Source organism: Cetorhinus maximus, chromosome 9 (assembly GCF_964194155.1).
Source record: "Cetorhinus maximus chromosome 9, sCetMax3.hap1.1, whole genome shotgun sequence".
Lineage (NCBI taxonomy): Eukaryota > Metazoa > Chordata > Chondrichthyes > Lamniformes > Cetorhinidae > Cetorhinus > Cetorhinus maximus.
In genome coordinates this window covers 118,224,285-118,236,383 of record NC_135887.1, presented here as the reverse complement: position 1 = coordinate 118,236,383, position 12,099 = coordinate 118,224,285, and the positions used below count along the sequence as shown (strand labels likewise).

The window sequence follows — 12,099 nt, the reverse complement described above, 5'->3', positions numbered from 1 at the left end:
GGCATCACACAGGCAATGCAAAGTAGTCTTTGTGAGAGAAGAAGGGGAAGGGAAAGAATGAAAGACTTGCATTTATATAGCATTTTTTATGAACACTGAACGTCTCAAAACACTTTCCAGCCAACTAAGTACTTTTTGAAGTGCTGGTCACTGTTGTAATGTAAGAAACGCAGCAACAAATGTACGTTCAGCAAACCCCCATAACAGCAATGTGATAATGACCAGATAACCTGTTTTTTGCAATGTTGATTGAGGGACAAACATTGGCCATGAGACCAGGGATAACTCCCTACTCTTCTTAGAAATCTTATATATCCACCCAAGCAGACAGATGTGGCCTCAGTTTAACATCTCATCTCCAAACATGGCACCTCCAAAAGTGCCGTGCAGTGCAGTACTGCACTGGAATGTCAGCCTTGATTTTTGTATTAAGTTGACAAGGGAGAAAATTAAACTTGTTTAATAAAGAAGGGCACTCTTATCAGAGTTCAGAGTTTGGGTTGTGGGTGGTGGGGGCAGGGGCATCGGATTCTCACCAGTTAATGCAGAAGGTCACAGTATAACGGGTTTCAGGTTGTACTGGAACCACAGTCCCTGTTCTCAACCTTTTCAGAACAAAAGCACATCATGATGGTTGAGTCCAATGTCAGGTCCATTATGGGCTCATCACTGAGAGATTTTTTTCCCACATCCTGCAGCGATTTTTACCCTGCTTGTTCAGTATTGCTTTTAGTTATCTTTATTCAGTCTCCTCTCTGGAACTCATGTTAACCTCCAATTCTGACAATCTGTCTTGACCCTTTTGTAAATTTATTCATTCATGGGATGTGGACGTTTCTGACTAGGCCAGCATTTATTGCCCATCCATAATCAACCTTGAGAAGGTGGTGAGCCACTTTCTTGAATGGCTGCAATCTGTGTGGTGAAGGTACTCCCACAGTGTTGATAGGAAGGGAGTTCCAGGATTTTGACCAAGTGGTGTCAAAGGAACAGCGATATATGTTTTTAATTAGGGTGAATAGGGTGCGAGTCAAGTAGGGTGTTTTGTCCTGAATGGTGTCAAGCTTCTTGAGTGTTGTTGAAGCCGCACTCAACCAGGCAAGTGGGGAGTATTCCATCACACTCCTGACTTGTGTCTTGTAGATGGTGGACAGGCTTGGGGATTCAGGGGTTACTCATGTAGAATTCCTAGCCTCTGACCTGTTGTTGTAGCCACAGTATTTATATGGCTGGTCCAGTTAAGTTTCTGGGCTACACTGAACCCCAGGATGTTGATGGTGGGAGATTCGACGATGTTAATGCTACTGAATGTGTCAAGGGGAGATGATTAGACTCTTCCATCCTTGCCAGCCATGGGCCATATCTTCAGTCTGCCTGCTGGACAGGACAGCTAATTCTGTTTTTTTGCTAATATTGAAGGAACTGTTGATGGAGAAATGCCAATTACGCCAAGCACTTGCCCACCATTAGTTAACTTACAGTAGGTTCTTAGCAGAAGTGATAGGGAACAAAGCAGGAAAACTTTACCACAATAAGACTCCAGAAGACAGGCGAAGACAGGTCTATCATTCTGTGGTCTGGATACTATCAAGTGGATTTTTATGCCTTGATTCATCCCATTACGTCTGTCTCATAAAGTATTGCAGAAGTGAAAGTTTACAGAGCTCCATGAGTTAAACTATCAAAATTTTGATAGATTTCCCTTTCCATTCCCAACAGCGCGGTGGATGTACCTACACCACATGGACTGCAGTGGTTCAAGAAGCGGGTTCACCACCACCTTCCCAATGACAATTAGGGTTGGGAAATAAATGCTGGCCTAGCCAGCAATACCCACATCCCATGAAAGAATAAAAAAAAGGACTCAACTGGCTTTGGATGAGCTTGAAGTACATATAAAGAAAGAAAGAGCTTGCATTTATATAGCACCTTTCACAACCTCAGGACATACCAAATTGCTTCACAGCCAATGAGGTACTTTCTGAAGTGTAATCACTATTGTAGTGTAGGGAAATATGACAACCATTTTACACACAGCAAGGCCCCACAAACAGCAATGAGTTAAACGATCAGATAACCCATTTCTCGTAGATATTGGTTGAGGTATAAATACTGGCCAGAGCTGCCCTGCTCTTTTACGAATAATGCCTTAGAATCTTTTACAAACAGTTGAGAGGCGTTTCACCCTGGATTTTTTTTGCCAATTATCTTAATTCTTTGTCCTCTAGTTACCAACCCTCTTTCCAGTGAACACAGTTTCTCACCATCAAACCTTATCAAAACCCCTCATAATTTTGAATACTTCTATCAAATCTTCCCTTATCCTGCCTAAGAAGGACAATCCCAGCTTCTCTGGTCTCTCCATATAACTGAAGTATTGTCTGTACAGTACCAGCATAAATGCTACATGGCTCGGAGGTACATTAGGATGAGGAAGCAGCAGAGTTCAGGGTTTTTAGGGCAGTGTTTCTCAAACTGGGGTCCATAGAGACTTTTCTGGGGGTCTGCAAAATAGCCGAGTGATATGAAAATGAGTGGTGGGCATAAACGGGCTGAGTATGAGTTGAGAAGCAAGAGCAGAGTGGGTTGAATGCCTCACCTTGGAGGGAGAAAGATTGTCAGGTAGATCCACAATTACTGGTGGTGAGTGGCAGGTGAGTTCAGGCTTGTTCAAGAGAGGGAGGTGTTTTAAATACTACTTAAACTCAAAGAAAGGGCATCAAACTCCGATTTGCTCAGGTATAAAGAAAGAAAGACTTGTATTTATATTGCACTTTTCACGACCACCAGATGTCTCACAACATTTTCAGCCAATCAAGTATTTTTTTGTAATGTAGGAAACACAGCAGCCAACATGTGCACAGCAAACTCCCACAAACAGCAATATAATAATGACCAGATAACCTGTCTCTGTGATGTTTTGATTGAGGGACAAATACTTCCCTGCTTCTTCAAAATATTGCCATATCTTTTACATCCACCCAAGCAGGCAGATGGGGCCTTGGTTAAACATGTCACCGGAAAGATGGCTTCTCCAACAGTGTTGCACCCCCTTTGTACTGCACTGGAGTGTCAGCCTTGGTTTTTGTGCCCAAGCCCAGGAGCGGGATTTGAACTCTGAACCTGGTGACTCAGAGGTGAGGTATTATGGGTACTATAATTTAGATGGTTGGGGTGGTTGTGGATGCTAATCCACTTGAAAAGAGGTCAAAAAAGTTTGACAGCCATTGTTTTAGAGGATTTTACTTGCGAATTGCGTGATTTTAAATTATGTCGTACGCTACCATGTTATACCAGTCATCGTGGTGGGCTAATCACATTCATAAGAGTACGGCCTTGTTAAGTGGTGGGGTCTGTACTGGGTGGGTTCCTGCTTGGCCAACGTTCTGTTATCAGGATGTGGAGTGAAATGACCCTCAGATCCTACTCACAACAAATACCTCATAGAAATACAGTCATGTTGGCTGAAAGATAGGCAGCCTTAAGTTCTCGATTCAATTGTCTCTCCAAACTGTAGCTACTGGGGGTTGAAGCAGGTGATTTGACTAATATCATAGGATTTCCAATCTTCAGAGCTATGTTTTCTGTTTTGATCTAACACACTAGTTAGAGTAACTTTCCTCACTGCTGGTTATCTTTTACCAATTAGTGAACACGGGAAGATGGAGAATATAGTTAATAGCAAGAGCTAAATCTTTCATTGTGTTTGGCCAAAGAATAAGGTACGATTTGCATTTGTGTATCAGCATTTATTTTTTATTTTTGCTTATGATTTAAACTATAGATGTGAGTGCAATTTATGTTTAATTTATAAGGTCTCCAATTGTAATCAAGGTTAGTGGCTGTCGGTCCCTAATATATTAAAGATCTCACACTCTGGGCATCACACAATGTTAAGGTGCTGTATAATTATGGTTTTATTTAGTGTGTAATGTGCCTTTAAAAATAATACTTGTTAAAGAAGATCACTTGATCTGCAGTAACCAATAGGAGAGTAGCACAGGCCACCTCAGCAGTCAGTGTCGAGATAGGGTTGGAGTTGAAAGCACATGTGTAGTAGCTGCTGAGTGCATTGTAAATAAACTTAGGGCAGAATTTTGCCCTTGGCGGGGGCGCTCGGCGGGGGTGGGCAAGGGCAGTTGGGAAGCCAACAGCCGCTGGTGAACGGCTCCGCACTGTGATTTCACGAGGTTGGGCCAATTAAGGCCCGCCCAGTGTGGAACGCGAGCGGCAGTGTTCGGCACTGCCTATGTGGGCGGGGGGAGGAGGGAGAGCACTGTTTTAAAAAAAAAGAAAATAAAATTGTCATAAAAACATGTCCCCTCATGTGACTCCGTCTCATGAGCTGGGACATGTTTCTAATTCAGAAATAGCGTTTTTATTTGATTTTTTTTTTAGGAAACCTCATCCTGCCCGTGGATGAGGTTTCCTAAAAAACTTAAAGGCCGCTTGGCCTTTTCACCTGACCACCAACCATTAGATTCGACAGGCAGCGTAAATTTGAATTTAATTAGCTTCTTAATGGCCTTAATAGGCCTTTCAAATGTTGACGGGCACACAGCCAGCTCCAGCACGCACCCGTCGAATGAAATATCACGAGACTGCGCAATGACATTGGGACGCTCGCCCGACGTCATCATGAGCCGTTTTACACTTGGGCGTGTTGGGCGCACCCACATGCTGAGCATAATATTCAGCCTTTAATGTTTCCACCCAAGAGGCGTCTGAAGATAAACTTTATCATCAATAGTGGCAACTCGGCCACCCTCACAACAAACTGGCGATGAGGATAAAATTGGATTGAACAGAAGAAATCAAGTTAAAAAGAAATCGGCACTGTACCTCCCCAGTGACTGTAAGTGGCAAGCTCCGTTAGAATTGAAGAAGTTACCCTCTCAAAATGCCACAATTTGGGCGAAATTATCCTTTTGAACCAGCCAGCTATGTATTGGTCTCAATACATAGAACGCCTCATTTTCTTTTTTCAAGCGAACGAGATTATGGGGGAAGAGAAGAGGTGAGCGATCCTCTTGGGTACTTGTGGGAGCAAAACATACAGTCTGATTCGAAGTTTGAGGGCACCCAGTGCCCCAGATTCAAAGAATTTCAATCAATTGGTGGACCTCGTGAAAGGTCATTTTCAACCAAAGCCCTCAGTCACGATGCAGAGGCTCAGGTTTAATTCGCAAAACAGAACCCTGGGTGAGACAATTGCATGCTACATGGCAAATTTGAAGCAGCTAACGGAACATTGTGAGTTCGCTACAACTCTGAATGATATGCTCAGAGATTGTTTAGTGTGTGGTGTGAAAGAGGACTCTATTCAGAAAATATTATTGTCCAGTGTGAATCTGGATTTCAAGAAGGTGCTAGAGATAGCACTGGCCATGGAAGGTGCAGTAAGAAATTCAAAACCAATACAGGGCACGCAAAATGGCACCGTCCTCCACATCGGGCAGTAAACCCCAGCTGAAAAGGACGCAAAATGCAAGACTCTGCCAAGAAGCGGGAAACAGCCCCCACTAGCTGAAGAATAAAGAAAAATAACTTAGCAGTGAAATTGAAGAATAATTTTAATAGAGGTGGAATTAAGCAGTCTTTTAGTGATTGGCAGTTTTAAAAAAGCAAATGCTACTATTGTCACAGAAATGGACAGTGCAAGGAAAGATTCAAGCAGACTTGTAAACAAAAGAAGAAGCCCAATGAAATCTACAATGTGGAAGAGCCTGAAACAACGAATTCAGACATTTACTCATTGTTTAACCTGAAAGTTGGAAAGACAGGACCAATATTTGTCACAGTGAAAGTAAGTGGCAAACCTGTTAGAATGGAAGTGGACATGGGAGCTTCCACTACAGTAAGTGGGGAACATACCTTCGGATATTTGAATAATGGTGAACATCAATTAAGTTTAGAAGAAACAGTCGCCAAACTTAAAACATATACGGGTGAAGACAAGTAAAAGGCATAAGCAGAGTAACTGTCCATTATGGAAGCTAATTGGTAAAACCACCCTTGATGGTGGTAGCAGGTGTAGGGCCAAGCCTCCTGGGACAAAATTGGTTAAAGGAGATTAGTTAGAATGGGCTGAGTATTTTCAGTTGAGGGCTACCAGAGCTACTTTGAAAGTATGCCACCATCTTCAAGGAAGAACTTGGGAAAACCCAGGGCCTGCAGGCAAAGATTCATGTGGATCTGGAAGCAACCCCTCACTTCATGAAGGCAAGACCGGTGCCATACGCACTACGAGAAAGAGTCGACACTGAACTGAACAGACTAGAGAAACCGGGTGTTATACAACCTGTTCAGTTCTCAGAATGGGCAGCACCCATTGTCCCCGTCCTTAAGCCCGACCAAAGACTCCAAATTTGTGGAGACTACGAATAAAGTGGCTAAGCTGGACAGGCACCCCATTCCAAAAATCGAAGACCTGTATACTAAGCTGGTAGGAGGGACAATGTACACAAAGCTTCACATGGGTCATGCTTATCAACAACTAGAGTTCTATAATGCCTCCCCAGAATTTGTCACAATTAATATCCATAAAGGGTTGTACCTATATACACAATTGACTTTCAGTGCCTCCTCAGCTTGTGCCATCTTTCAGAGAATAATGGAAAGCTTACTGCAGGGACTGCCCCAGGTTGTAGTCTATTTAGACGATGTATTGGTGACAGGATTCACTGAAAACGAGCATTTGGCAAACTTAGAAGAAGTCTTAAAACATTTTTAGCATGCTGGAGTGAGTCTTAAAAAACAAAAAGTGCACATTCCAAGCAAGGGAGGTAATTTATTTGGGTCTCCCAAGGCCTCCACCTGGTTGAAGAGAGCCATAAGAGAGGCACCTGCACCAAAGAACGCCTCAGAGCTCAAATCATTCCTAGGAATGATCAACTATTATGGGCGGTTCTTACCCAATTTGTCAACAGTGCTTGCCCCCCACCCCAGCATTCTCTACTCAAAAAAAACCAGTGTTGGTCTTGGGAGGCGCTCCAGAAAGAAGCTTTTATAAAGGTGAAGCAGTTGTTGTACTCATCCAATCTATTAGTGTATTACGACCAGATGAAAGAATTGGTGCTGACATGTGACGCATCTCCCTACGGAGTGGGAGCAGCGCTCTCTCATCAGATGGACGACGGCCAATAGGTTATGTATCAAGAACGCTCACCACAGCGGAAAAGGGATACTCACAGATAGAGAAAGAAGGCCTGTTCATCATCTTTGGTGTCAAGAAACTTCACCAGTCCGTACACTCACACCATTTTACAATCGTTTCAGACCACAAGCCATTGCTAGGATTGTTTAGTAAGGACAAGACAATACCACCCATAGCCTCAGCAAGAATACAACAATGGCTTTAATACTGGCAGCACATGAATATGTACATTGGCCAGACAATCAAATCGCAAACATCGGTGCTCTTAGTCATTTGCCTTTACAAGAAAATGATGAGCATGTCCCAGAGAAAATTGTTTTACTGTTAAAATTCTTAGATTCTTCACCGTCATGCGTTCGACAGATCAGAGACTGGACAAGTCGGGACCCAGTCATATCTCAAGTACGAGAACAAGTGCTGCATGGTTGATCACAGGAGCCCGTATCTGATTAAATGAAACCGTACTGCAACAAAGGACATGAAATAACCAGCCAGGATGGCATCTGATTGTGGGGAGCACAAGTGATAGTACATCCAAAGGGAAGGGAGCCACTTTTAATTGAACTACGCAGTGTCCATCCAGGAATTTCCCGAATGAAGACCATAGCATACAGCTATCTATGCTGCCTGGGATGGATGGCAAAATAGAGAGTTTAATAAAGCAGTGTGTGCAATGATAGTAACTGCAAAAGTTGCCAGTGACAGCTCCATTACACCCATGCAAGTGGCCAGGTAGACCCTGGGTGCAGTTACATGTTGACTACATTGGACCTTTCCTGGGAACAATGTTTCTGCTCATTGTTGATGCCCATTCAAAATGGTTGGATGTATATGAGGTGAAGTCACCAACGTTGGCTGCTACGATTGGGAAACTACATCAAAGTATTGCCATTAACGGACGACCAGAAGTAGTCATTTCCGATAATGGCACGGCATTTACGAGCGCTGAGTTTCAACGGTTTATCAGCCTCAACGGTATCACTCATGTGAAAACTGCACCGTATCACCCTTCCTCAAACAGACTGGCCAAAAGGACAGTTCAAACGTTCAAGGCAGGCATGAAAAAGCTAACTGGCGACTCCTTGGCAACCAAGATAGCACGCTTTCTTTTTCATTACAGGACTACCTCTCACACAACAACAGGTGTCACACCTGCAGAGTTATTTTTGAAACGCCGTCTCAGGATGAGATTGAGCTTAATAATGCTGCATTTTCAGGGGAAGGTGGAAAGGAGTCGGGGAAGCCAGAAAACTAGACACAATTGGCATAGTCGCGAGAGGAAATTTACTGTGGGAGAGCCAGTATACATGAAAAACTTCGGGAAGGACCAAAGTAGTTACCAGGTGAAATACGTGCGATGACTGGACCTCTGCCTTACCATGTGGAGGTGGAAGGCCAGGTCATCTGTAAACATGTGAACAATTTAAGGAAGATTTTGTTCCACCAGTGACCATGACCGGATCTTCGTTTCTTGTTGAGGATACTCAACCCAGGACTGACATGTCTGATGTTCCTGTAAGAGTTGAGGATACAGAACTGCAAGTGCCCACTGGAGCACCTGATGTTCAGACAACTCTGGACAAAGAGGTTCCTGACAAAGAATCTGAAGTTGTGGAGCTACGATGTTCCACATGTACCAGGAGATGACCTGAAAAACTGAACCTGTAAATTCCTTATCCAGTCTAATTATTATGCTTCCTTGAAAAATATGTATTTGTAAATATAGTATGTATAGTTGAGTTAAAGGGAGAGGAATGTAATAATTATGGTTTTATTTAGCGTGTAATGCACCTTTAAGAATAGTACCTGTTAAGGAAGATCACATAATCTGTAGTAACCAATAGGATAGTAGCACAGACTGCCTCAGCAGTCAGTGTGGAGATAGAGTTGGAGTTGAAAGCACATGTGCAGTAGCTGCTGAGTACATTGTAAATAAACTTAATGTTTTCACCCAAGAAGTGTCTACAAATCAACTCTATCTTCAATAGCAGCTCACCCACCCTTACAACAGGTGCAAAACAATCTTGAAATGCCGGCTGTTTCTAAACTCCAGCCTGAAACTGATGAGCACATTCCAATCTCTGAAGTCCCCCAAACAAATAGCAATTAAATCCTGAATGACCTGAGCTAACAGCCTGACCTTGTGGCCCCAGAGTGACATGGCTGCATCTTAGCAGGATAACACATTGCACATTGCATGGCGTAACATTTCTGTCATTACAAAGCAGTGCATCATTAGACTCACCGTGCTCTACTATGGGTAACCTGCTGGTAATAAAGGCAGTATGCTAGCACCTTCTATCCCATTATCCTCTGTTGACCCTGGCTAATGCCTGCATACAACTTCAATAGACTGCAGATGGAAGAAATTACTGTAAAAAAATACAATATGTTGCATTCTCCTTTAAAACAGATGTCCAGCAAATAAACTCAACACCAACTTGGTATTTATATCGCACATTTAACATATTCAAACAAGGTGCTTTGCAGGAGCATTATCAAACAAATTTGACACCAAGCCATATAATGTGTTATTAGAACAAGTGATTATAAGCTTGATCAAAGAGGTAGGTTTTAAGGAGCATCTTAAAACAGAAGAAGGAGATGCAGTCAGAGAGATTTAGGGAGGGAATTTCAGAGATTCGAGACTTGGCATCTGGAGGCAAGGCCAGCAGCAATGGTGGGGGCAAAGGAAATCAGGGATGTGCAAAAGGCCATTGAAGGAATACAGAGTTCTTGGTGGAATGTCGGGCTGCAGCAGATCACAGAGTTAGGGAGACAAAAGGTTATGGAGAGATTTGAACACAAGGATGCAAACTTTAAATTCGAGGTATTGCTGGACTGTAAGCCAATGTAGGATGGTGAGCACAGTGGTGATAGGTGATTGGAATGTCTACCATCTTGAAAAGAGAAAGAGCTGAGGTGGTGATCAATCAATCAATACAAACCAATAGTTTTATTAAGGTTACTTGATTGGCATCTTGAGATTATCAAGACAATATTTAGGTTTAGGCTGCAGGAGTTCCTTAGGGCAGTGCCCTAGGCCTATTTTCTTAACTTTGTTCCACTATAAGGTCGGAAGTGGGGATGTTTGCTGATGATTGCACAATGTTCAGTTTCATTCCTGCATACATGAAGCTCTGAACAACATTCAGGCTTAGACTGATAAGTGGCAAGTGCTACAAAAGTGCTAGACAATATTCATCGCCAACAAGAGAGAGTCTAACCACCCTTCTCTTAGCACTCAATGCACTGAGTTCCCCCACCATCAGCATCCTGGGGTTACCATTGATTAGAAGCTTAACTGGACCAACCATGTGAATACCAGCTCCAAAGAGCAGGTTAGAGGCTAGGAATTCACCTCCTGACTCCTCAAAGCCTCTCCACCATTTACAGGGCACAAGTCAGTAATGTGATAGACTACTCTCCTCATGCATGGATGAGTGCAGCTACAAAAACGCTCGAGAAGATCTACGCCATCCAGGACAAAACAGTCAGTTCAATTAACACCCCATCCACCACTTTAAATATCCACTCCCTCCACCACAGTGACAGCAGTGTGCAGCATCTGCACGATGCACTCCAAATTACTAAAGCTTCTTTGGTGGCACATCCAAAGACTGCATCCTCCACCACCTAGGAGCAGCAAGTCTTTGGGAATGCTGTCACATTAGAGTGCCCCTCCCCACCCACCCTCCCACCAACTCCAAGCCACACACTATCCTGCCTTGGAGCTATATTGCCTTTCCTTCACTGTTGCTAAAATCCTGGAACTCCATCCCTAACAGCGTTCTGGGTGTACCTACACTCCATGGACTGTAGTAGTTCAAGAAGAAGGCTCACTACCACCATCACCACCACCACATATCGGGAGAAACAAGGGATGGGCAATAAATAGTTGTCTTACCAGCAACACCCATACTCCAACGACACACAAAAAAAATGCTCTAAATAATTTGTTCTAAGTTATAAATTACATTCCTGTTTGCTGCATTTTGCATACATGTTTTTTTGGGATTCTTCATTCCTTTTGTCCAGTGCCAATCAGTGGCTTGTCTGTATCAGCCATGGCTCAGTGGGTAGCACTTTCACCCCTGAGTCAAAAGGTTGTTCAGTGAGAACATAAGAATTAGGAGCAGGAGTAGACCATACTGCCTGCTCCACCTTAATACGGTTATGGCTGATCTTCCTGCCAGCTCCCCATATCCCTTGATTTCCTGAGAGGCCAAAAAGGTTCAAGTGCCAATCCAGGGACTTGAGCATAAAAATCAAAGCGAACTCCAGCGCAGTACTGAGGATATATTGCACAGGCAGATGCGTCATCTTTCAGATATGGTGTTAAACTTGAGGCTCTGTCTGCCCTCTCGGGTGCATGTAAAAGATGCAATGGTGTTATATTGAAGAAGAGTAGGGGAATTCTGTCTTGTGACTCAGTTAATAATCCCTCAGTCAGTGCCACTGAAAATACGGAGTATCTGGTCAATTTCACATTGCAGTTCAGGAGAGCTTGCTGTGTGCAAATTAGCTGCCGCATTTCCTACATACGAATTTCAAAAATGCTTAATTGAATGTAAAGCACTTTGGGACATACTGAAGTTGTGGAAGATACCATAAAGCGCGAGTCTTTCTTTTTCGTCCTATTAATCAGATGTTTCTCTTTCCTTTTGTATTTCAGACTATCTCCTGCTGGTGGTGCTGTGTGACTGACTTTATCAGATCATTGCAACAAAATTCCTATTGCTGGTAAGAGATGCAGATAATGGCTAATGTTCCTTCAGCAGGTCCCAGCGACACTGGTATTCTCTTGTGTGGTTTAGTTTCCCACTTGTCACATTCTGTTTATGTATCCACTCCCTGGCTTGTCCTTACCACTACAATATGTAGTGGAATGTGCTTTATGAGCGATCAGTTCTGCACAGGTTGCTAGGTACTGCCACAAGCTC

At 43.2% G+C, this 12,099-nt stretch overlaps 1 protein-coding gene across 4 annotated transcripts in view; it reads left to right on the top strand.

The window, feature by feature from the left end:
* The window catches only part of LOC144684964 (uncharacterized), a 130,536-nt gene that overhangs the window by 6,975 nt on the left and 111,462 nt on the right, over positions 1-12,099 (top strand). For 3 of the 4 annotated variants that reach the window (XM_078549439.1, XM_078549442.1, XM_078549441.1), the window contains exon 2: positions 11,832-11,899. The gene's annotated coding sequence lies outside the window, so the exon portion shown is untranslated. Of the gene's footprint in view, positions 1-3,052; positions 3,138-11,831; positions 11,900-12,099 lie in introns of those variants that run through there. The other variant, XM_078549440.1, reaches the window with a different exon arrangement.